This window comes from Balearica regulorum, chromosome 6 (genome assembly GCF_011004875.1).
Source record: "Balearica regulorum gibbericeps isolate bBalReg1 chromosome 6, bBalReg1.pri, whole genome shotgun sequence".
In the NCBI taxonomy this organism is placed as follows: domain Eukaryota; kingdom Metazoa; phylum Chordata; class Aves; order Gruiformes; family Gruidae; genus Balearica; species Balearica regulorum.
In genome coordinates, this window is record NC_046189.1 from 39,384,519 (window position 1) to 39,406,456 (window position 21,938).

The following is a 21,938-nucleotide window of genomic DNA, read 5'->3' on the forward strand; positions in this document are numbered from 1 at the left end:
TAGTTTTTCGAGGGAGGATGTTCCCATTACCACCGTTCTTTACAGGGTGCAGCTAACCCTGCTGAGAAATCGCTGACGTTTTTCACACAAACTGCTTCCAGCCTCCCAGGGAAGCTGAGTGAGGTCCAGCGGCATCCCCAGCGCAGCCCAGCGGGCACAGAAACCCACCCGTGTCCATGTGTCGGGGTGGGAGAGGAGGGAAGGAGCGTGACTTGCGGTAAGGGAGAGGGCTATGGGTCTGGCTTTGCAGCCTCTTCTTGGCGATGTTATTAATTCGTTCTGGGACCTTGGGAGACTCATTTAACCTCTCTCTGTCTCAGATTCAAACCTCTACAAGCAGTTATTATAACATTTGGCTGCATTATGGCATTGTTGAAAGGCTTAATTAAATTAAGTGTTCTGAGATCTTTGAATGAAAGGTGCTATCCAAGTGAGAGCCCGTTGATGATGATGACGACTCTAAATTACGAGGCCAAGTCCTTCACAAGTTTTACTCAGTCCTTGGTTAGACAAAGTTATTTTTAAACACTGTATTTGATGTAGCATTAGAAGTGTTATGGGAGTGCCATGTGTATAGACATGACATCTGACCCACAGTGGGAGTGATTTGTCAATGGAGGGTTTTAATGGTAGGAACCAACCACACTTCACTCACAAGCATGTTAAAAATGTGCTGGTCACAAACAATATATTAATTTATTTTTTTTTAAAGTTTATTTGAAAACCCTTAATTGGGAAGAATGGCTAGGACTTTTGCTTATTTCAGAAGAAATGCTGTCTCAGTTGGGAAATGAGAAGGAACTCCTCGATGAAAGTTTGCAGGCATCGTGGCCAAAAGATGCACACACGATGTCTTCTGTCTTCAAACCTGTGAGTACATCACTGGAAGGATAGCATGCAACATACATTGGGGCGTTCTCCAGTTGGTATCTTACCAACAGCAGGGAGGTAAAATTCCAAAGTCCTCTTTCAATTTTAGTTTGTATTCCTCTGCTATTTATGCAAAAACTGTGCTTTGGCGGGAGGGCTGTAGCCCTAAACTCCTCTCCTTTCTTCTACCAAGCTTCCCTTCAGCTCAGGTTTCTCTCTACCGGAATCCCTGATACACTCATCCTCAGCACTTTTTCTCATTTGACATCTTTTATTCTGAATTTGAAAGACATAACTGCTTTAATTGTGAAGCGTTATCCCCAAATATCACCTTACCAGTAACCCCAACAGACCATTTTCCCCTATCTCTGTTGCCGTCCTGAGCAAGCCATTACTACCACCAACTTGTTTTCCTTTTTCATTTTCTCCCTATTACACAAAACCTACTTTATCAAAGTCACCAGGGGGAAAAAAAAAAAAAAAAAAGTGTGTATACTTTATCAGGATATTTTAAATGGGCTAAATTTTATTTTGTGGGTATCACAGGCATAGGACCACATCTAGTTTCGGAGTCAGGGTTCGTTAAAGGTCTGCTTTACAGACTATTATATAATAAGTGGGAGTCTTTCAATAGACAGGAAGGATGGTATTTTGGTTAAAGCCTTCAGGAGCTCAGGATTCAGCTTCTAGCTCTGCATGCTTCCTGTGTGGTTTTGGGAAAGACACTTTGTGCCATAATTCCCCATCTGCAAACTAAAGATGATATTACATCCTGTTTCTCACCTTCTCCCTGCAAGCTCTGTAAAGCTGCAGAGGCTGTAAGCACTGTAGAGCAAATACTGTCACTTTTATATGCAGCGCTTTCCACAATAGCGTTTCACTCTCAGCTGAAGACTAATGACTATTGTAGCGCTAATAATAAATAGTAATTGTAATTGTACATAATACTTTTAGCCTTACTTGCACTTAAGGTTGATTCTTCCAGACTTCCTAGAAGTTTATCTTGGGACCAGCCTAAGTAAAGAATAATCATATCAAACTGTGCTAAATAAGGTGGATTTCTTTTCTCATATATTTTCTCTCTATTTACTGAAGGAGAATGAACAGTAGACTTAAGACCATCAAACTCATTTCACCTTTGTTATATTTAAACTAATTAGTCTCAGAGATGAAAAACACATTTCTCAGATTCCAGATAATCTTAAACAAAACACTTCATGCTGATTTTATTCTGCTTCTATCTGTGTAAAGATTAAACAAACCCCACAGTTGGTTTCATCTGCCAGGCTCTAAAAAAAAAAAATCATGCCACAGAAAGAGAGGGGGGAAATAAATCCAAGGCAAGGTTTCCAGTGCTATGAGTTTGCTCATCCTTAGTTTATCTTCTGCAAATGAGCATGTATAAAACAGTCCACCTACTGTTCTAGCTGCTACGATATAATGCAGTTCCACTGAATGATCCTGTTAACCTAACCTTCAATTTGCTGGGATTTGAACTCTGAATTACAGCTTACTAACATAGTTTAACAGCTGGTACAAGGGCTTCTTTTGAATTTTTAATCACATGAATTAAAGATTGCTGGAGATGCTTTTCAGACCTCCACTAGCAGTGATCCAATGTACAGAAAGAGAAGTATAGGTAGCCCCTGGAGGATTAAGAGCACAAAGGTACTATGGTTTGTGAAGCTATGCTGTGCTCTTTGCTTGCCAAATTAGGAATACTAGTGCAAATTATTCATATGAAGATAAAATTACATTATGGCTCCAAACGGACCCCGAGACATTTAGCTTGATTTTAAAATCCCTTTTTTTTTATCTTGCATTTTTATACGCAGTGTGCATCGCACAGAGAGCGGGTTTTGAAGATAAAGCTCAGTTTAGCAAAATGTTTCTTTTGTTCCGTATATAAAAGAAACACACACACACGCAAGAGAGAGAAAGAAATATATATAGACTGATTGCAACTGATATCTGGAATGCAATGAAAACAAACATGACTGTCTGTGGATGTTTCGGGGTGGATGTAATCATTTGTTGCCGTCGTACAGTGTGAGGAATGTGTGTGTTTAGATTCTGCACTCTTCGCGTCTCCCGCTATTTATTCCAAGAAGATCTTTCTTATTGAGGATATTTCTCAGGGAAGGGGAAAAAAAAAAAGAAAGGAAAAAAAAGGCAAAAATGTAGTTCAACTGGAAGCTTCTCTACTTTAACACACCAGCTGATGAGTGCTGTGAGAACTTGGGAAAACAGACCCTGCCTCCCAAGTTCACTAGCCCTGCAAGCCTGAAGATCAGCATAATAAAGTTGATGGAGTTGTTTAAACAAAGTAAGTGTGTGTGTGTGGTGGAAATAATAAAAAAAAAAAAAAATAGGGCAGCAGGAACAAGAAAGCATGTTGCTTCTTAATTATGCTGTGTTCTCTCTCTAATGGATTGGCCTCCCCACACGCTCTAAGTAAAGCAACTGGCATGTGGCATCTTCTGCAGAGAGAGGAGCAGTGGCAAGTGTACAGCTGTTCGTGCTGACACACAGGTGTTTGATTTTTGGATTCGATAGCTAGACAGATTTTTAAGGGTGTACGGGGGAATCATCTGCAGTTGTTACACAGAAAGTGAGTTGTCCAAGAATACCGGAGTTAATTATTATGTAAATCCCACTCCACAGCCAAGGCTCGGAGCTGGAATCGGAACCGCGTCTCCCCCGCTCCCTGCCAGCTCCGGGTCACTGTCTGATTTCCTTGCTCTACCCTTTCCATTAAGCTCTGCGTGTGAGCTGGCAGCGGACGGACAAGCGCGATAGCAAAGAGGCAGGAAGGTCAAGTGGTGATGAGAGGCAGCGGCAGCCGGGGCGATCGGCACCCCTCTCAGCGAACATGGGATCTCTGGCAAGACAGAGGTGGCCATGGCGAGTCACCCAAGAGGTGATGCTGAAGCTGCGGGGATGCTTTTCGCAGTCCTGGGGGAAAGCCTTAAGATCAGCAGGTGGGGAGAAAGTTCAGCGGGAGCTTTGGCAGTTTGCTGTGCTTGTAGGAACAGTGCTTGCCCCTGCGCTGTGAGCTTGTGTCTGCGTTAACAGTTCTGAGCAACGCGGTGGCTTTGGGCAGTGTGTGGTTGGAGTAGAGCGCGTTTGAGTGGAAACCAGGAATATCACCACCTCCTACCAAATTGCCTTTATGGCTAGCCAATGATTCGTCCTTTTTCTCTCGCAAACCTCTTAATGTAACTGTGCTTCATTTTCCCCATCCGGCAAGTTATTTGTTTGCATCAAATGACAAATATTTTAGAAATACAGGGCAGGGTGCTATATTTCCTGTAAATTACTAACATGTATAAGTTTTTATATTTTTAATGATCCATTTAGAGCTGTCAAATGAAGCGGAGGTGGCAAGAGTGACCAGGGGAACTTCAACATGCAGGTTGGGCTGCAGTGAACCGGCCAAATTCTCTTCCCCATTCCATCGGGGCTCGTGGGGTGGATCAGAGTGCTGCTGATGGGTCCACCCACACCCCATGGCTCAAGGGGGGAATTAAATGCTAAAACTTCCTATATGTCCATTTTTGGACACAATTTCACCTTGCAAGAAATTAAATTTTGGGTTGGTGTGCTCTAGGACCACCGGGTTTTGAACTTCTGTTGATAGCCCCACCAGGTGTCCATGCCTCTGCCTGCTGCTGCTGCGGTAGGTGCTGAGCTCTCAGGGTTGCATCGCTCTGGTGGTGGCTGAGCATCACTTTGACGGGCAGCACCAGAAGAGCAGCAGGAGCAGCATGGCCAGCGTTCAGGCTCTCCTGTAATTCAGATTTGAGTGATGAAACCGAAGAATGCGGAGCAGCTGGGAGTGGGTCTTAGAGTGCTGATAGTGGGCAAGCTGGGGAGTATCACATTTCTCTCATGGGAGTAAGCATTTTTCCTCCAAGAGTTAAGCCTTTTGTTTTGTTTGTGTATTCTGCTCTTAGTTTTGCTCCTTTCCCCGTAGCTGACAATGAGAAATAAATCAAATTCATCTCTTCTTGCTTGCAGTTTCCCAGGAAGGAGGAGAGGAGGAGCACCTCAGCCTGTTCCCCCGTGACTCCCAGCCTTGCTCACTGATCTTGAAAGTGATGTGCTCTCTTGCTGTGGCAGCCCGCCTGCCCCGTGCCCGGCCCGGCATCACTACACAGTTCCCGGGGTCTGGATATTACCATCCATCACAGCAGCTCTGGTTCCAGCGCTTGCTAAAAGTCTGAATTTCCCCGCTGCCTCAATGAACGGTTTTCATCTTGTGGTACATTATATAGCTACCGGGTGAATGGGACTGAGCGTTCCCGTTTGGCTCCGAGTGCCGTGTTCACCTGAGCTCGCTGGCAGGATGAATAGTTCACCGCAGTTCTAGTGCTAACCCCCTTTGTGAACTAGCAGTGAGCCATGTACCTTATTACAAAGGCCGACAGCTCCCTGGAAACTTAAATCCACTCTTTCCTTTCCCTACCATAGGGAGCTATAAAAGAAAAGGACTTGGTTGGTAGGCATGTAATATACAAAAAAACCTCTGTTGTGGCAAGATCCAGACTCCCCAGTAACAATGAGGATTATGCTCTCGCATCGAAAATGCAGTTACCAGTTTTGACTGCGGTACCTTATTATGGATTCCTACAGTGTACATTTATGTCAGGGGCTCAGATGTTTAACTTAAGTCAAGTGTGAGTAGAAAAGAGAGCTCAGCATCTTCTGGGTTTTTTTGTTTGGGTTTTGGGGGTTTTTTTTGTTGGATACAGAGGGAAAAGATGCAGCTTGATATGCTGTTTTGATGCTACCTTCCCCCAAATCACTTCTCAGAGAACTTTAAATAGCCTGACACTGGCACTGGGCAGGAGCTGGCAGAAGAATAGATTTTTTTTCATCTGATGGCTTGCCAAGGTTGTTTTCAAGAAGGAGAAGTAGAAGAAGAAGGGGAAAAAAAACCAAAACCAAAAACTCCTTTTGCATGCCAGTCATTCATTGCCTGCCAGTTCCCATGGTTCTCCTATGGATGGTAGCCACATAACTATTCGAAGTACAGTAAACATTGAGGAAAGTGAAAAGAAACTCATGAAGCAGAGGACAGCGAAGGGAAAGTAGCTGGATATGGGATACTTGGTAGTAAGAGTCACTTGGGGACCATTTTAGGATGTACCACCAATCCCTACCTCATTCCCAGCAGCAGCTGGACCAGTGCGCTGTAGGGAGGACCTCATTCCTGCTGAATGGGAAAACCAACAGATGATAGAGCAGCACCCATTGTGGGGGTAGTGGGGAGGCAGCAACAACTTTCTGGGGTATCAAATATGGAAAAGAAGAGTGTCTACAAGCGTCATTCAGCCGCACTTTGAAGAGTACGTGTAGTCCTTTACACGGACTGGTAGTCCCAGGGGACTTGTGCCGTCACACTGCTATCTTCTTTTCTGCTCTTTCAGCCTCTGGAGTGGAGTAAGTGGTTTTTGTTTTTTTAATTTTTATTTTTTTACTATTAATATTTGTTTGTTTCATAAGTCAAGGAAGGAACCGAAAAGAGTGGAGGTGAAGTGTTATAGTTTCACTCCCACATACCCGATGCACCGGTGTGAAATCGTTGTTATTACCTTCAGGGTACGGGAGCTGTAGGTAGAGATACTCTTTTACGAGACCACTTGTTGCAAGGGAGATATGCATTGCCTTTGCTGTACGCAACATATTTACCCTCTGTGGGACAAGGGAGGTGGTGTACCAGAGAAAACACATTTATCTTATTCAGAACAAACTTTTTAGAGGGGATGGGGGTATTATCGTTCTGTGTTTCTCTGATACAGTCAAGAACAGGAAAAGTGATCAGATGGGTCAAAAACTTCCCTCCCTGCGAGTGGTACAATCTGTTTTCCATATCAGTTCCCCTCTAATATTTTCTTTAATAAAAATCTATTTTCTTTGACAAGTTGAATGAAACCCAACAGATTTATTTGTCATTTACATTAGGAATTATACAAATATAACCATACCGGATTGGATGTGAGGATAGCTTTTTGCTGACTCTGAAATAGCGTATCCTGATTAAAAGATAATGTGAAGACTCAGTGCCCCTGCAGTTCAGGGATGGTTCATTTCTCTCTTGAGCTCCTTGTGCCTGAGGTTGGTACCTAAGACAGACACCTGGCTCCTTGCCATCACCATACCTGTTCCTTTTCCGCTTGCTCTCCCTAGTGCCATGTGAAGACAGGGTCTGCCCTGCATTCCTGTGCATGACAGGTTGTCCCCTGTTTTTGCACTCTTGTGTAAAATGGAAATTCAAAAAGGAGTTATTTATTGTATCAAATTAGGTCCTTATGTATTTGTTTAGGAAAAAAAAAATCAACAAAACCAAACAAGCCTGAAGGAAGAGAAAGGTGCACTTGAGGAGTGTGAAGATGAGCAATAGGAGCTTTTAGGTGGCTGGAGGGACTGACTTTTGTGAAGATTAGAGGAACTGAAAGCTATAGTGAAACATGATACTTCCCCATGGCCACAGAAAGTCTTCGTACTTGAGCAGAGCAGCTTTACAAGCAGTGTGTAAAAGATGGTGATAAGCATCTGCACGTATCTGAGGACCGTTGTACTGTGAGGATCGTGGTGTGCCCCAGGAAGATGAGACCCTTGGTGCTGAGCGATATTAGTCTGTGCGGTCAGAAGGTGGGTGCTGGGATGGCTGAGGGTCCACTCGGGTTTGCTCGGCACGTGCTCTGTGTTTGTGTAAACAGGAGAAGAGGGTCCCAGGGAGAACACGATTGTCTCACCAGCTCCCTCACCAGCTTCCAGACCCCTCTCTCGTGCAGCTGCAGCCATGATTCATCTCTGTTCCCATGCTCTTCTCGCCAGTGAGAGCACAGCAGGCACCTGGTGTGCTAAATAATCCTGAAGCAGTAGGCTTGGAGATCATTAACTCTTCAGTCCCCATATTAGTGTATTTTGCAAAGCACATGCCTAGGAGTGGGATGGGATCCCACAGGAAAGCGGTGTAAAGGAGGAGCATAATCTTGCAGATCTAACGTACGGGGTAGCCTATTTCAGAGAAATGGAAGAAAAAGAAAAAAAAAAAGAACAGTCTTAAAATGTGTATGGGTCTTCTCAGCACACCTGCAAGTAATATTGGAGAGGGCAGATGTGAGATAGAGATATGAAAGGGTGGAAGCTTCTCAGTGCCCATCTCAGCTGTAGGAAGGTGAGGAGCACTGCAGTCTCAGGGGAATGTCTGAGGGAGGTCAGGCTGAACGCTGATAAGCAAAAGGAGGATGAGGGCTCCCTTTGAATCACTAAAACTGGAGATTAGTGCCAGCCCGGTTGCTCCTCTGGTGGTTTCCAGTGCTGCACATCAAAAGGCTGGTATGGGGAGTGACCCACCGAGGAGGCAAGGAGCCCTGTCCACGGTGCACACCTTAACATCCCTGCAACCATTCCCTCCATCACAAGGTTTCCAATGGTTTAAGAGGCTCCTGCCCCTTTTTGCACTCATTTCAAGGAGTGACATGGCCTTGTACCACTAAAAAGAATGTACACAAGGGGAAGGAGAGTTGGAAATGGCTCTCTTTTGGACCTTTCTCTGACCCTTTATGCTCCAGCAAATGAGGGAGTGGGAGGAACACACTTGGTGTGAGTGTGTCCCCCTGTGACCCCATGCTCGTGCAGCAGGTTGTGCACCAGCCCCACGACATGGAGCTTCCTTCACTCCCCTGGTCATGCCCAGGGGAATTTGAAGCAGGGAGTACAGCTGAAGAAAATTTCCTACCCGACAAAAGTAAATGCTGCACACGTCTAAGGGGACAGGCCTAGTGCCTACAATACACATTAAGAAAAAAATAAATTGTACATGCTGAGAAAAGAGATGTCTGGTCATCTGGAACCAAATTCTGACTTTGTTCCTGAGTTGATGAATAATTCAGAGGGCCAAACTGATACCCAAGCAGCCGCGTGTGGGTGTAGACCTCTCCCTCTGCGATGCACCTACTGCGGATAAGTCATTGCACTGGATGACCAGTGCAATTCCAGGGACACAAAGTGCTGGAGCCAAGACAGGATATCTGTTTAAATAAATAAATAAATTTAAAAAAAATTTAAAAAAAAAAAAAAAGATCAGTTCGAGAAAGGTTATTTAAAGCTTAGAAGAATTTGGCAGAGTATCTATTGCTGTCATCCACTTCTTCCTTCCTTGGTCCTAGTTTTCTGCCATGTTAATGCAGGAGAGGTGGCCTTGTCAAGCTTTCTAAAGACAGCATACTGAAAAGGTCAGAGTAGTACAGTATGACAGAGCATGTAAGTCATTATCATTCTAATATTGCCTTTGTAATGAGAACGAGAGCAGAGCAAATTATTGTGAAATATGCTGTAAAACTTGGGAAAACATCATAGTTATATTGCTGCCTAAGTTCTCATTGCTAGCTTTAATGACGAGTGGATTGTACGTGTGTCTTCATAAATGTGCTCTGTAGCTTGGAGGAGGCTGAAATAAAAAGATTTGTGGCAATTTCCATGGTAACTATTCATTTTCCCCCCCAACCACATAAGGAAAACTCACATTACTGCAAGGCTGGGAGAAACTGAAGCTAACTAAAGAGCTTAGGGATTTTGTTTGATTTTTTTTTGCTTGTTTGTTTTGTCTGTTTGTTTGTTTTAATTTAAGGTCTGTCAAAACTTTGGCGCTAATTCCTGCCATCTGAGTAACTTGAAACTGAGGGTAAGGTATTTTTATTGTATCTAGATCCATTTCACTCATAAAAGTCCCATACAGTAGAAGTTCATTGCTAGCAATGCCAGGCTATTTGCCTGGACTATTTGCTAAAGATGTTGCTTTTGCAAAGATTTGAATGACTGATCAGGAAGGAATAACTTACAATCCCTTACAGGTCCCAGAGGATAAAATAGTAAAAAAAAAAAAAAAGAAAAAAAAAAAAAGAAAAAAAAAAAAAAATTGATGTTCCCAGTTTGGAGCACCAGCTGGTAGAAGAACATATAGAAAAATAATGACCAGGTCAGAGAAGCACCTTTCACGCAGAGGTAAGTAAGTCCCAATTAATTTTGCAAGTGATCGCTGTGCCGAAGTAAGTCCTTTGGATCAACTCTCCACCCCTGCAGTGAACAGCTAGACCGGAGGGTTCACAATGACTTGTGGTAACTAACAGAGACACAAATGTGTTTATGTCCTACTGCTGTGTACTGTTTAATGTTGCTTCATGTTACTCTTCTATATTCTCATTAATATATGCATTTTATCTTACTTTGACAAACTGCAACCTTTTACATACTCAGAGATTTAAATAAAGTAAATTATGGGTTGATTTATGTAACCCATTGAAAACTCCACTTGAATGGGTTTACAAGCTGGCTTTTGTCAGTTTGGCTTTCTTTGATATCCGAGATTGCAAATTAAAATAAGAAATGAAATGAAAGTTATACCAAATGTGCAATATGTCATTTATACCAAGGAAGCTGGCATTTCAGACGACTGAACTGTATGCAATTTAGGGCTTTGATCTTCAGGTGGAAGAAGCTGCAGGCAGAAAGCACGCATGGGTTTTCCCACAACAAGCTGTGATCATAGGAAACCACCTGTGATATCTTCTGGCTCAGATAACTTGGAGAGACAGAGGGAAATAGGCTCCTTGCCAGGGCACGAGTATGATCCAGGTCAGGTAATAATGCTACCATGGCACTATTGCTCATGGAGCTTTGTGTCTTTGGGATGCGTTGTGTTTGGTTTTGGGAGTCTTTAGTAGACCCTGTGGAGCCTAGGAACACTCCACACATGTATAGGCATACAAGGGGGGCTGTCCTGAGTTGGACTAAAGGTCTGTGGTGGGTTGGACTGAAGGTCCCTCAATGTCACTGCAGTCTCTGGCAGTGTCCCCAAAATCAGAACACAGGACATCTCCTTGGATTTCTTTTGAAACAATTTTTATGGAAAATAGTAATTCAAGATGGATTTTGAACTTAGGTTAGGATCATCTGGGGTTTTGTTTCAGGCTCATCTGTAGCGAATGTGAGAAAAAGTACGTCTTCATGGTTAATTTCTTTAGCTTATGCGACAACATGTAATGGGTCTGTTAAAATGTTTAAAAGATGGCAGATACATAAGTGTTAGTGACTCCTTATCTGTTGAATGATCTGCTCGATGGCAAGCACTTGCTTCACATGAGAGGGCTGGAGTCTCGCAGGACACCAGAAACCCCTTGATCTCAAGGTTTTGGTCCGTTTGGTTTTGGCAGAGTTTGCAAAGGAATAGAGACAGTGAGAGAGTCTGTGGCCTCCTTGGCTTTTGGAGAGGAGGCTGGGGGTTCTGAGAAACCCGCCCTCACTCTCCACCTCACCTTGGCAGGCAGCTGACCTCCTCCAGAAAGTCTTTATTCAAAGAACATGAAGTACAGGACTTTTTTCATACCCAGGTCATGGTCTTAAGAGGAAAATTTTGAACTGAAGAATCTGCCATACCAGATAATTATCTCACCTTGTATAAATTTGACTAAATAAGTTCCCAGTACTTGAAAATATCGGGCTAGAGGTACATCAAGTGTCCAATGGGAAGTGTGTGGTGGTGAAAGAGTTAACTGTAGCATCATTGGTTTTCTGAGAAAGCAGTGGGGGAAAGAAATCTGGACCCAAATTCCAAATTCTGGTTCCAGCTAAGCTTCACAGGGTGAGTTTGAATATTCTCTTTAGAAGGCAAAAACAATACGGTGCCCCAATTATTCTTTTATTTTGCAAAATGTCAAACTGCATGTGATCCATTTAGTTTCTACAAGTGTTCCAAATGGGAGAGCTGTCTAGATGTTCCTTTAATTGAGCAATACCCTGCATAGCAAATATAGATTCAAATGTCCCTAAAAAAGCTGCTGTAGGCCTAATACACACACGCAGAGCTTCAGTGTGAAACCTGCTCTAAACCAATTTTTGAAGTTAAAACTCTATTTAACCTGTAGTCGTAACTCCTTATGGAACTCTCCTCGTCTATTTTACCTTCAATCTGGCTTATGAAAATGGTGGCTTTTTTTTCTTTTTTTTTTTAAAGTTGTCTATAAGATCTTCATGTCATGATGGATCTGTGCTACACGTTCACCTCCCAGAGCCGAGAAAAGGTCACTGGCAGTTCACTCGCTCCTTAAAATTTGAGAGACTGAGTTGCTCTTTAGTATTAAAGTTACATATAGAAGCTGTGAGACGTAAAAACAATATTATGCCAGCTTGTCAGAAATTTGCCAAGCAGCTGTCCCTCAGGTTTCTCGTGTATGTGTATATGCATATATATATATATATATATATGGTGTTTTCCAAACTATAAAAGGTCTGAAATACAACTAAAACTTCTAATGGCAATTTAGTCACCAAACAGAAAACACGGTTAAAAGAGTGAAAACCTTGGCGTGGGTTTTTTTTTTTCTCTTTTTTCCTCTTTTTTTTTCCTTCTCATTGGCAAGAATGCGGACTTTGTTTGTCATCTTGTGGGCCCACCTATAACAGTCAAAAGGTGAAATGCCTGAATATTAAGCCATAATCCATCATTGTACACACACTAATTACTTTCTGTCCTCCCCTTCTCTTGTCACCGTGGTCCAAAGCAGGTTTTCTGAGACTGAGTACATTCATCTGAGCTGTTAGCTGCTACGCTCCACCGCATCCTTGTATGATCTGCCTAGTCTCAGTCCCCCAGAGGAAATTTGTGCATGCATACTGTATGTGAACTTTAGATAAATAAATAAACACGAGAAACAGCTTCCAGATAATTGAAAGCGAGTGAAGGAGGGAGCAAAAAGAAAACAATTTCTCAGGGGAGAAGCAGGCTGAGGTGGCAGGTATGATTAAAATCCATATGATTTATGAGTAGGTGCATTACTAACATGACAACCCCTTAGTGTTTGTTTGGTTTTTTGCATTTGACAATAAAGTTTCTTTTTTCACCCACTTTTTTTTTCTTCTTCTTCTTCTTTTTCCCCCTCCTTTCTCCTTTCTTCCTCTCTTTTTCCCCCTCCTCGTCTCCTTGCTGCAGGTTTTTGCTCAGGAGTTAGCCACTCAGGAATTCCTAGTGCCTGACTGAGCAGTAATTTAGCAAGCTCTCTTGTGCTCTTTTCCTGTCAGCATTAACATGTCAATTCATTTTAATAGTCTGGGCATGCGCAGAGGGGATGCATTTTCTCAGTAGGTATCCCAGGAGCCCACCCCGTGGTGCAGAAATGTGTTATAGCTTGTCTCAGGCCACAGAGACTTCAGCAGGTTTATTTTCATTATGGCCAAGTGTATTTGTTAAGACAAAGCATGAACAAGGAAAAAGAATATATAAAACGAGACTTTAAAATATTAAATGCGACCTACGTGTCTGATTGGTAATTTATGACCTATGCACAGAATAGGTTATAAAGGCTTTCTTTGCATGATATTATTACGTGGCATGGTTTCAAAAAAAATGTGTGCTGTCACTTCCTCTGTTTTTTTGGAAATTAAATGATATCATGCCACATTGGGAATTATCTGTAATCATGATTAATAGTTGAATTGGCTTTTATATTAAACCAGAATTTACTTGCCATCTTTCTTATTAAAGAGCTTTCAGATAGATTTGTATCTAATGTTTTGCCTCAAGTATAAAAAAACCCAAGGACTGTGCAGTCCAAGAGCCAACCCTTTGATTACAATATTATCTTTCTATCTTAAAAAAAAACCAAAAAACAAACAACTTGAATTGTTATATACTTTAAAACTTATGAGTAGAAATTGTAGATTGCTGAGAAGAGAGAAATAAAAAATTAGAAAGCTACCTCTTGGCATCTTAAATGACATCTTTCCAGATGCAACCTAAATTAAGTCAAGGTATTTTGGTTGTACGGTACCTTAGCGTAATTAAATATTTAAGCACGCTGAGCTGTCGTATCAACATTCGTATGGTACAAATATTTTTCAGCCCAGCTGGACTCAGCTACATTATCTAAGTGACCTGAAAAAGGTAAGATCGTAGTTTATTTTTAAAGGATTCTCTTCACCTAAGGAAAATAGACTTTTGTGGTAGGTTCTGCCTTTCCTACGCTCCGGGGGTGCCGCTCTCTGTAGGCACACGGAAGCTGCAACGTCCTCGAGCTGTGTGGGAATGTGCTTGTGCTGGGGCACAACTGCAGTCGAGTAGGTGGAGAATTATGTCAGGAATCTGAAGTCTGGCCTGGGGATTCCCTCTCCTTTCGCCGTAAAAGGAACAAACTTATTTCCTCAGAAAAGAAATCCACAAAATACCTTTTTAAGGAACGGTCTCCGCTCGATGCTGGTCAGCAGCGCATTTCCCAAAAGTAGCTGGCACGAGACCCGGCGTGACAAAACATTATGGCACAGCGCTATAGAAAAACATAACAAAACCAGGCTTTGAAGCTGAGTTATGTATGTCCGCTGGTCAGACAGTTGCTCTTTATAGCCTGAAGAAGCCAGCACAGCGACAGAGGAAATACCGAGTCTAAAGGAGCGCTGCAGCTACCGAGCAACAGCACATCTGTTAAAAGTGCGAGCGGTGACGTGGTTCGTGCTCAACGTCTGGAGGATAATACAGGAAACCTAAAATTGGTTTCTGGTGAGCCATTCTTATGGCAGCAAAAACATAGTTCAAATAAAGTAAACTCTGAGACTGTGCCGACCACCGTGAGAAAAAATGATATCGGTAAGGAAGTGTCAAAAGTTATCTGCTCGGTGAGAAGCTACAACTTTGTCAGAGGCACGATAAAAATGTCCTGGATAGTTGTGTACGTGTGTCACCAAACCACCTGTGGCCACAGTCCACGGCCACTTACGGGGAGTTTCCAACCCATCCATACTAGCTTTCTGAGTCCCTGTCCTTAAGAGCCCTGCACAAAAAAAAGGTGATGTGGATAGCTTTAGTGAAGATATTTTACTTTTCAGGGTAAAATATAGGTAGGCCAAGAGAAGATCAGCCTAAGGTGTCTGTTGGTTTATATTTAGTGTCACATTAAAACTATCTGAGCACATTCCCAGGTGTGTTTTCTAGGAGGTGATGCGCACAAAGTGAGGTTGTCTACCTATGTGCGCAGTTATATGATCCAGTAATTGAACTCATTGGCCAAATTTTGCTCAAATTTGACCCACGGTCAGCAAACACAACCAGTTTCAGTAAATAATAAATTAGGTAGAGAAGAGAGATTTGAATTACCATCCTCACACACCAGCACCGAGAGCTTCTTCTTAGGTGCCTGAGAGTCCATTTCTGGAAGCAGGAGGAAAGAGAAAGAGGTGTTAGAAATTGCCCAACAGTAACAAAAATCTTTAATTGAAGTGTCTGTGTGGCTTCTCTTAAGTCTAATAAGCTTTGAACCAAACTTCGCTCCGTGTGGGAGTTTTCTACTAATCGCAGTCCAGGGAAGGAAGCATAGCCAGCTCTAGATAAGCGTGATAAGCAGAGGATTAGGTTTGAGAGCTAATTCCCACGTAACTGTCTTTTCCCACAGAGGCTAAGGGTTCACGCGAGGAGGTGCATCCGTCTGTGCCAGACTTTGCGAACACACGCTCTCATCCTCCAAGTTTTACTGCCAAGTTGCTCTACCTTAAATCACTCGCGAGTAGGGTTTGAACAGTAATTCACGGTGGATTCTGGCAAAACCGGGAATAAAGATGTAAAAAGAGTAATGGTTTGGTTCCTGAGAGAAAAGGCAGGGAAAAGGGGGTGGGGGGGGGCACTTTACAGCCACATGACAGTTTCACCATGTGGGAAAAATGTCTTCCGAACTCTAAATAGCAAATTGCAAAATCCTCGAGCATTTCAGGAAGATCAGTCATAGCGAAAAGCAACGCAGGAGGCGGGGAAGGAAAGGCTGAGGCTTTAGGAGTAAAAGAGGCAAAGCAGGGGAGCTGCTCAAGGGAAGGGGTACGCAGGCGTGAACCCCCAAATTTCCTGATCAGCAATAAGAGGGTAAAAGCTGCAAGGGAATCTCCCAGCCCATGTGAGCAGGGGACCCCAACATCGTTTCCCATCCACCACACAGCCAAGTGAGGAGTAAAATAATTGCTTAGGATAGGAGGCACAATAAGACATGACATACAAGCACGTCTTTCGTAGAATTTGTAAGCCATAAAAAGTATTTTAATAACATCTGGTGCAGGGGCGTATTGAAGCTTAATTAATTAATCCTCGCAAAGGACTCAGAAATTCTGGGATCAAAGGTGTTGCAGAAGTGCAAAATGCCATTATTATACCTATAAACGTGCGCTTGTTAACTTAAACGCTGTTTATTTATTGCCGCTATATACTTGTATAGCAGTATATATCAAGTATATTACGAACATTTTAAAAGTACATTTTTTCATGACATAAAGCTGTCCCCGTCTCGGTCCCCTCGCGCAGGCAGGCGGCTGCGGTGCAGCGGTGGTTAGCAGGTGCTGCTGATAACCCATCTCAGAAAGACGTAATTGACTCCGATAACGCCTCTGGTTTTTTGGTTGGATTTTTTTGTGTGTCTGTGTGTGCGTGCATCTGTGGTGTTTCCCACTCTGTAATATTTATATAGATGCTGCTACACAAGAAGCAGAGATTATTCGCAGCGGCCTGTAGCCATGACTGAAGCCTAAAAAATTAACTTCAGGGTTTGTTTCAGCTTGGTATGTGGTTGCAGTTTTCTGTTTCCTCTCTCTTCCTCCCTGTTCTAACAACTGTCCTCCACAATAAAAAAATATGAAGTTTAGGTGGGTCTATTCCGTGCATATTTTGACTAGATTAATTGAACCGAGGTACCCAGTGTGCCTGGAGAATTTTGGGGATTTGTTTGTTTGCTTGTTCCTTGCTTCGTAGCCATGTATAAATAATAGAAATCAGAAGCAATGCTGTGTTCCCACTAATTCAAAATTTAGCATCGGAGGTTGTTTACAAATCAGAGGCGCAAAACACATGCATCTGCAGCAGTCAGTTAGAATGCAGAGTCTTTTTTTTCTCCCGTATTGGAGTATATATTAAAATTATTCTTTCCCTAAGATTTATTTCAGCTTTTGTGAAACGTTTGGCTTTACGGCTTCCCATAGTTATACGGAATCTTTTTCTGACTTAGAGTGGAAAAAAAGTTTAGAAATGCACTGTCTGTGATTCATGGCACATTTGTACATTCTGTGCACATGACAATACCATCTTTGTAGATCTTTTGAAATATAGATGAAATATGAGTTTTCTTTCAAGGTATAAAATGTCATTAAGGGCTCAGGTGGTTAAAATCAACATGAAAAATACATGCTGCATTTTCCTTCCTTAAATGCAATAATGTAATCAGATTTCAAGTCATCTTACCTACCTCACTTACAGCTTTATGGAGATTAATTAGTTTTTAGCCCCCAGTCACATGATCTTTTCTGACTGCCATTTAGCTACATTTGCTATCTGACTTGAACCTGTAAGCTGTCTCCAGCCCCAGAGGACAGATTAAATTTTAGTATTGGTTGCCTTCTTCCTTTGATTTAAAGGTAGATAGTTATAGCCATAGCTCAATTATTCTTTGTTGTTAATTAGCCATGTGTTGTAATCATTTCTTTGGAAAAAGGCACGTGTTTGAAGGAGGAGGAGAAGAAAAACGGCTCGAAAGTGGGTGACAACTTCTTTCATGCGGCTGAGCTAAAAAAAGGATTTTCCCGTTCAGGTGCAGAGCTGTAAAACTGCTTTTAATTCACATCTCTATCACCTCTTGCTGCTTTGGTACGCCTGGCTTTTATGCACTGCTAATCGATGAGGCTACCTTCTCACTTCAGTAAAACAAGCTGATCAGAAAGGAGGAGAGGAAATATTTCACCTTCTCTTCCTCAAGCAGGAGAGGTGCCAGTCTGCGTATGTCCATGCATCGGCGACTTGGCTTTTGTTTTCTAAATTTTCTCCTTAAATTAACTTAAACACTTATTCTATAATGTGATTTTATGTAAAGGGAATGTTTTATTCCTTGTTGAGAATGATTTCCAAGGCCATTTAATATCTAAATACATTCCCTTCTCCTCTCCTAAGTGTACTAGATACGATAAATGTACGTTGGATAAAAGAGTGTGTAGACAAAATCCTGCCTTAATTCTGGGTATCCTGTTTACTTCAGTGAAATCCTTCTTTCTCAAGTAAGAAGAGCACATTTTGGCCCACACTGTGAAAAGACAAGAAACAGATAAGCTCCAGGGGAAAAATAGAGGGATTTTTTTTTTTTTTTTCTATTTGTGATTAAAAATAAAGAAGTAAATAATAAAGGGATTTGACTAGTATTGTTGATTAGGATGGTGTATAACTGGGCTCCTCTGCAGCATATAACAAAAGATCAAAGGGATCTCTGCTTCACATAACTAAACCAATTCTTGGAAAGACAGCACGGGCTGCGTGGTTTTTCCTTAGGTGAGAGCTGGGAGTGAGTTAAGATAATGAAAGTGTTATCTATTACACGTTGTGAAAGCTTCGGAGCCAAAACCATTGAAGCCTTTATACGGACATTACGCGTGGCTGCCTATTTGCCATTTGTTTCCTAAATTTTCTCTAATTTGCTCCGCAGCAAACATTCACCTTGGTTAAATAGGACTCCGCTCAGCAATATTCAGCAGAACCGCGGCGTTTCCTGGCTCCGGCCATGAAGGCTCCGCAGGATTTTCACTGCTCAGGTGTTGCAAAGCCTAATCCTTATTCAGGAACCAAAATGATCCACTTTCCTTGCCTGCGGTGCTTGGATCCCTGCCTTTGGCAGTAGCCCCAGACTCCTGCAGAAGATGAAGACATCCCTCCATGCCTATAGATGGAAAGGCGCCAACATGGATGCCATCAGAAGGACGCAGCTGAGCATATGCTGAGAAAATTGTGGCATCCATACTGTACATGGGGAAGGGCTGACTGAACACACCAGTTTGTTGAAGCTTATGGCCCTGAAAAGGAAACATAGGTTTCCTGTAAATGTCATTCAGGGATATGCTAACTGTTATTTCCTGGCGCTGGATCATGATGCTTTCAACACATTCTGTTCATCTACCTCTGCTGCCTGCCTGCCTGGCTGTGCACAGCGATAGCTCTCCTGTCTTCTCACCTTTCCCTCCTCCCCGCGCAAGGCTAAGGTAAGAAAGACTCAGGCAAAGTGAAAAAAAAATGGCTTGGGGATGGAGCACCAAGGGAAAAAAAAAAATTCAAAAGGGATGGTTCGGTATTGCGTGCCTTCCCGTAGCTGCCACCGTTGCAGGACAAGCGCGTAACCTGTGTGTTTGGGCTCCATTACTTTGACTCCGTTATGAGTGCACTGGTCCCCCGGTGCCGTTCTGCCATGGTATTTCATTTCCACAGATTGCTTTCAGCCTTAGTGCCTACACTATGGCTGCTCCGCTATAGTCTCTTAAAAGGTTTCCCTAAGTACCTTCTGCAATATGGGTTGTCTCTTTGGCTGTCCGCATTCCTCATCTCCCTCCCTTCCTCCATCCTTCAGGTACTGTGTTTTGGAGGGGAAGTGTCAGCAAGCGGGATGGTGCGTTGAGAAGGGAGCGGAGCCGAGCATCGCTGCCGTATCTCTGCAGGAGCGACTGCGGCTCAGCATCACGCCGTCCATCTTCGGTTGGTACCTGGGCCTCGCTGCACCATCCCTCCAGTGCAAAGCAATTAAAGGAAAAGAGGTAAACGCTTACAAACGCATCAGTTTAGGCCGCTGAGGGCATTATTCCAAGCCAGGAGCATAGACCTTGAGCTTTTGTTCTGGTGATAAAGGGGATATGTTATCTCTATTCCAGCTCTGAGCTGTATAATGCGCCGATGAAAAGCAAGTTTCTCTGCCTAGTGAATAAGGATCATTGTTTTGGGGATAATGAGGCTCCACTCCCTTTTGGCTCTCTCTGAAAGACCACAGCACTGGCGAAGAAACAGTGCCGCGGGTCCGCCAAGTGTCTGCTGAATGCGGTGGTGACAGGCGCGATTTTCACAGTTATCATTAAATGGCATGTGAGTGGTTTTGTGCGCCATGTTATACTGTATCAGCCCACGATAAACAAGCAACTGGCTACAGGACTGCAACCTCCTACCATCTACCCTTTGCCATAATGCTGTTGCGTTTGCTTGATTAGATTTTTTTTTTTTTCCTCCCTCCCTGCACAAGTCAAGGAAAGAAAGAAATTAAAACTGGTACATTATACATACAAATAAAAACAGAGAAAAAAAAATAGATTACAGTTGAGTATCAGTATGCCAATTTATTTTGCACAATTAGGATAAGTAAGTAAGGCTTTTATTAACAGGATAAGGAAGTCATGATAGCACAAAACTAAGCAGATGCTCAAATCACATCAGGACAGTCTGGAAAACTCTGGTGAAAACTCCAGGTGAAATACAGTGAAGTTGTAGTGTCTCTGAAATTTGGCGTCTATTTTTACCTGCCTAAGCATAAATCTAAGTACTTTTATTTAGTGCTATCTGTATTTGGGAAGCTCAGAACTAATTGCTGACATGTCACATTCAGTAAGAATAAGGAACCAATAAAAGTCTTTTTATCATGATTACTTTCAAGAGATATTTTCATGAGGAGAAAAAAAAAAAAAAAAAGTGGGTTTCACAAGAGAAAACCGCTCAGATTTGAAATAGAAAGTGTGACCTGAAGTACTGCAGTAAGACCCCCGTGGTGCTGGGCAGGAGATGGCGAGCAAGGTGAACACCTCATTTTGGATGGCGCTTCTCTGGACCAGTCAAACAGAGAAAATACTAGAAATGCCTGAAAAAGATGCAAAGAAAGAAATAGAAGGACTGATTTCTGCAGGGAGCATAAGCCCAGGAAATGCCAGGGGTTTGTTGGGGTCCGGTGGCCCACGGAGGCTCATCAGTGGCCATTCCCAGGGGGCCAGAACCCACCAGGCACAAACCACACTAGGTGTATTCCCTGACTCACCGTGGAGCTTGGGGTGACCCGTTTCGGGTCACCTTATCCATCCTCCTATTTCTCCTCTGGGGCTAGCTGCTCAGCATTTTTTGCAAGTCGGGCCTCTTTCTCCCATTGTCAGGAATACAAACAAATAGCAACAAATAAGTGAAAAGCCAAAGAAAGCAAGATTTAAACCAAATGGGTCTACTTTACAACTGGCTCCGAGTGTGACCGCGTTCACTTGGAGCAGAACCGTCACTGAGGCAAACGGCAATGCTTAATGCAAGGAGCCAAAAGATCCGTTGCTGTAAGGATGCCTCTGCCAGTCATTTCTCGATGCAGAAAAAAGCACAATATTCCCTGCGTCACCCGCTAGTAATGATGGCTCATGTAGGATGCATTATTTGATACCTGTTATTTACTAACGTAGTTGAACTAAAGACCTAGGCACTACTGAACCCAGTTCACGAATATTTATTGCAGAAAATCCAATGTATAATATAGTGTCAGCCTTGTACCAAAGCAGGAGACAGTAGTATTTATGATTATTAGTACAATATTGAATCATCCTGAACCAATTACTGGTCCAATTACTGTGTCATTATTATCTTCTGAATAGGGCTTGATTTGTCTGTGATAAATATGATGCAATTAAACTACCTTTTTACATAATAAAACACTGCAGGTGTTTATTCTTAAGGGTTTACGGATACCAACAACCAATAGATTTAATTAAAAAAATCCTTGAAATAAATGTGAATTTCATTAAATTGTTCTAGCACTGGTGAATATTTTAAGACTATCTACCAAAAGATTCTCTCTCTATAATCTGTCTTAAAAGCTATGCTAAGTGCACACACAAAAAAATGACTTCAGCTTTTTAACGTTTCAATAATTAATAACATTTCTTTAAAGAATGTGTAATTGGTCTGTAATAGTATAACTTAAGAAACAAAAAAGTTATGTGGGTCAAATTGATGTTGCTGTCGTATCAACGTGAGGGATAAATGTATGCTGGCTTAATGAAAAATCTTATTAAATTCAGATTTTTTGCTCAATAATTTTAAATTTAATCTTACATTTTTTTGCACTACAGCCATAAACATAATATTGACTTACCTCCAGTTTGGTACTAGCAATAGATACAGAACTACAGTGTGCTGGCACTAGGTTATAAAAAGAAAAGATCGTTAATGTGAAACCCTACCTGGAGTTATTTTGTCTCTCAATACTGTGGATGAA

The 21,938-nt window shown here is 42.4% G+C and overlaps 1 long non-coding RNA gene across 2 annotated transcripts in view; it reads left to right on the top strand.

Moving 5' to 3' along the window:
* The window catches only part of LOC142602398 (uncharacterized), a 40,530-nt gene extending 18,592 nt beyond the window's left edge, over positions 1-21,938 (top strand). The window contains exons 3-6 of one of the 2 annotated variants that reach the window (XR_012836197.1): positions 713-870; positions 4,891-6,315; positions 18,369-18,918; positions 19,281-21,938. This is a non-coding gene — a long non-coding RNA (uncharacterized LOC142602398). Of the gene's footprint in view, positions 1-712; positions 871-4,890; positions 8,963-18,368; positions 18,919-19,280 lie in introns of those variants that run through there. The other variant, XR_012836198.1, reaches the window with a different exon arrangement.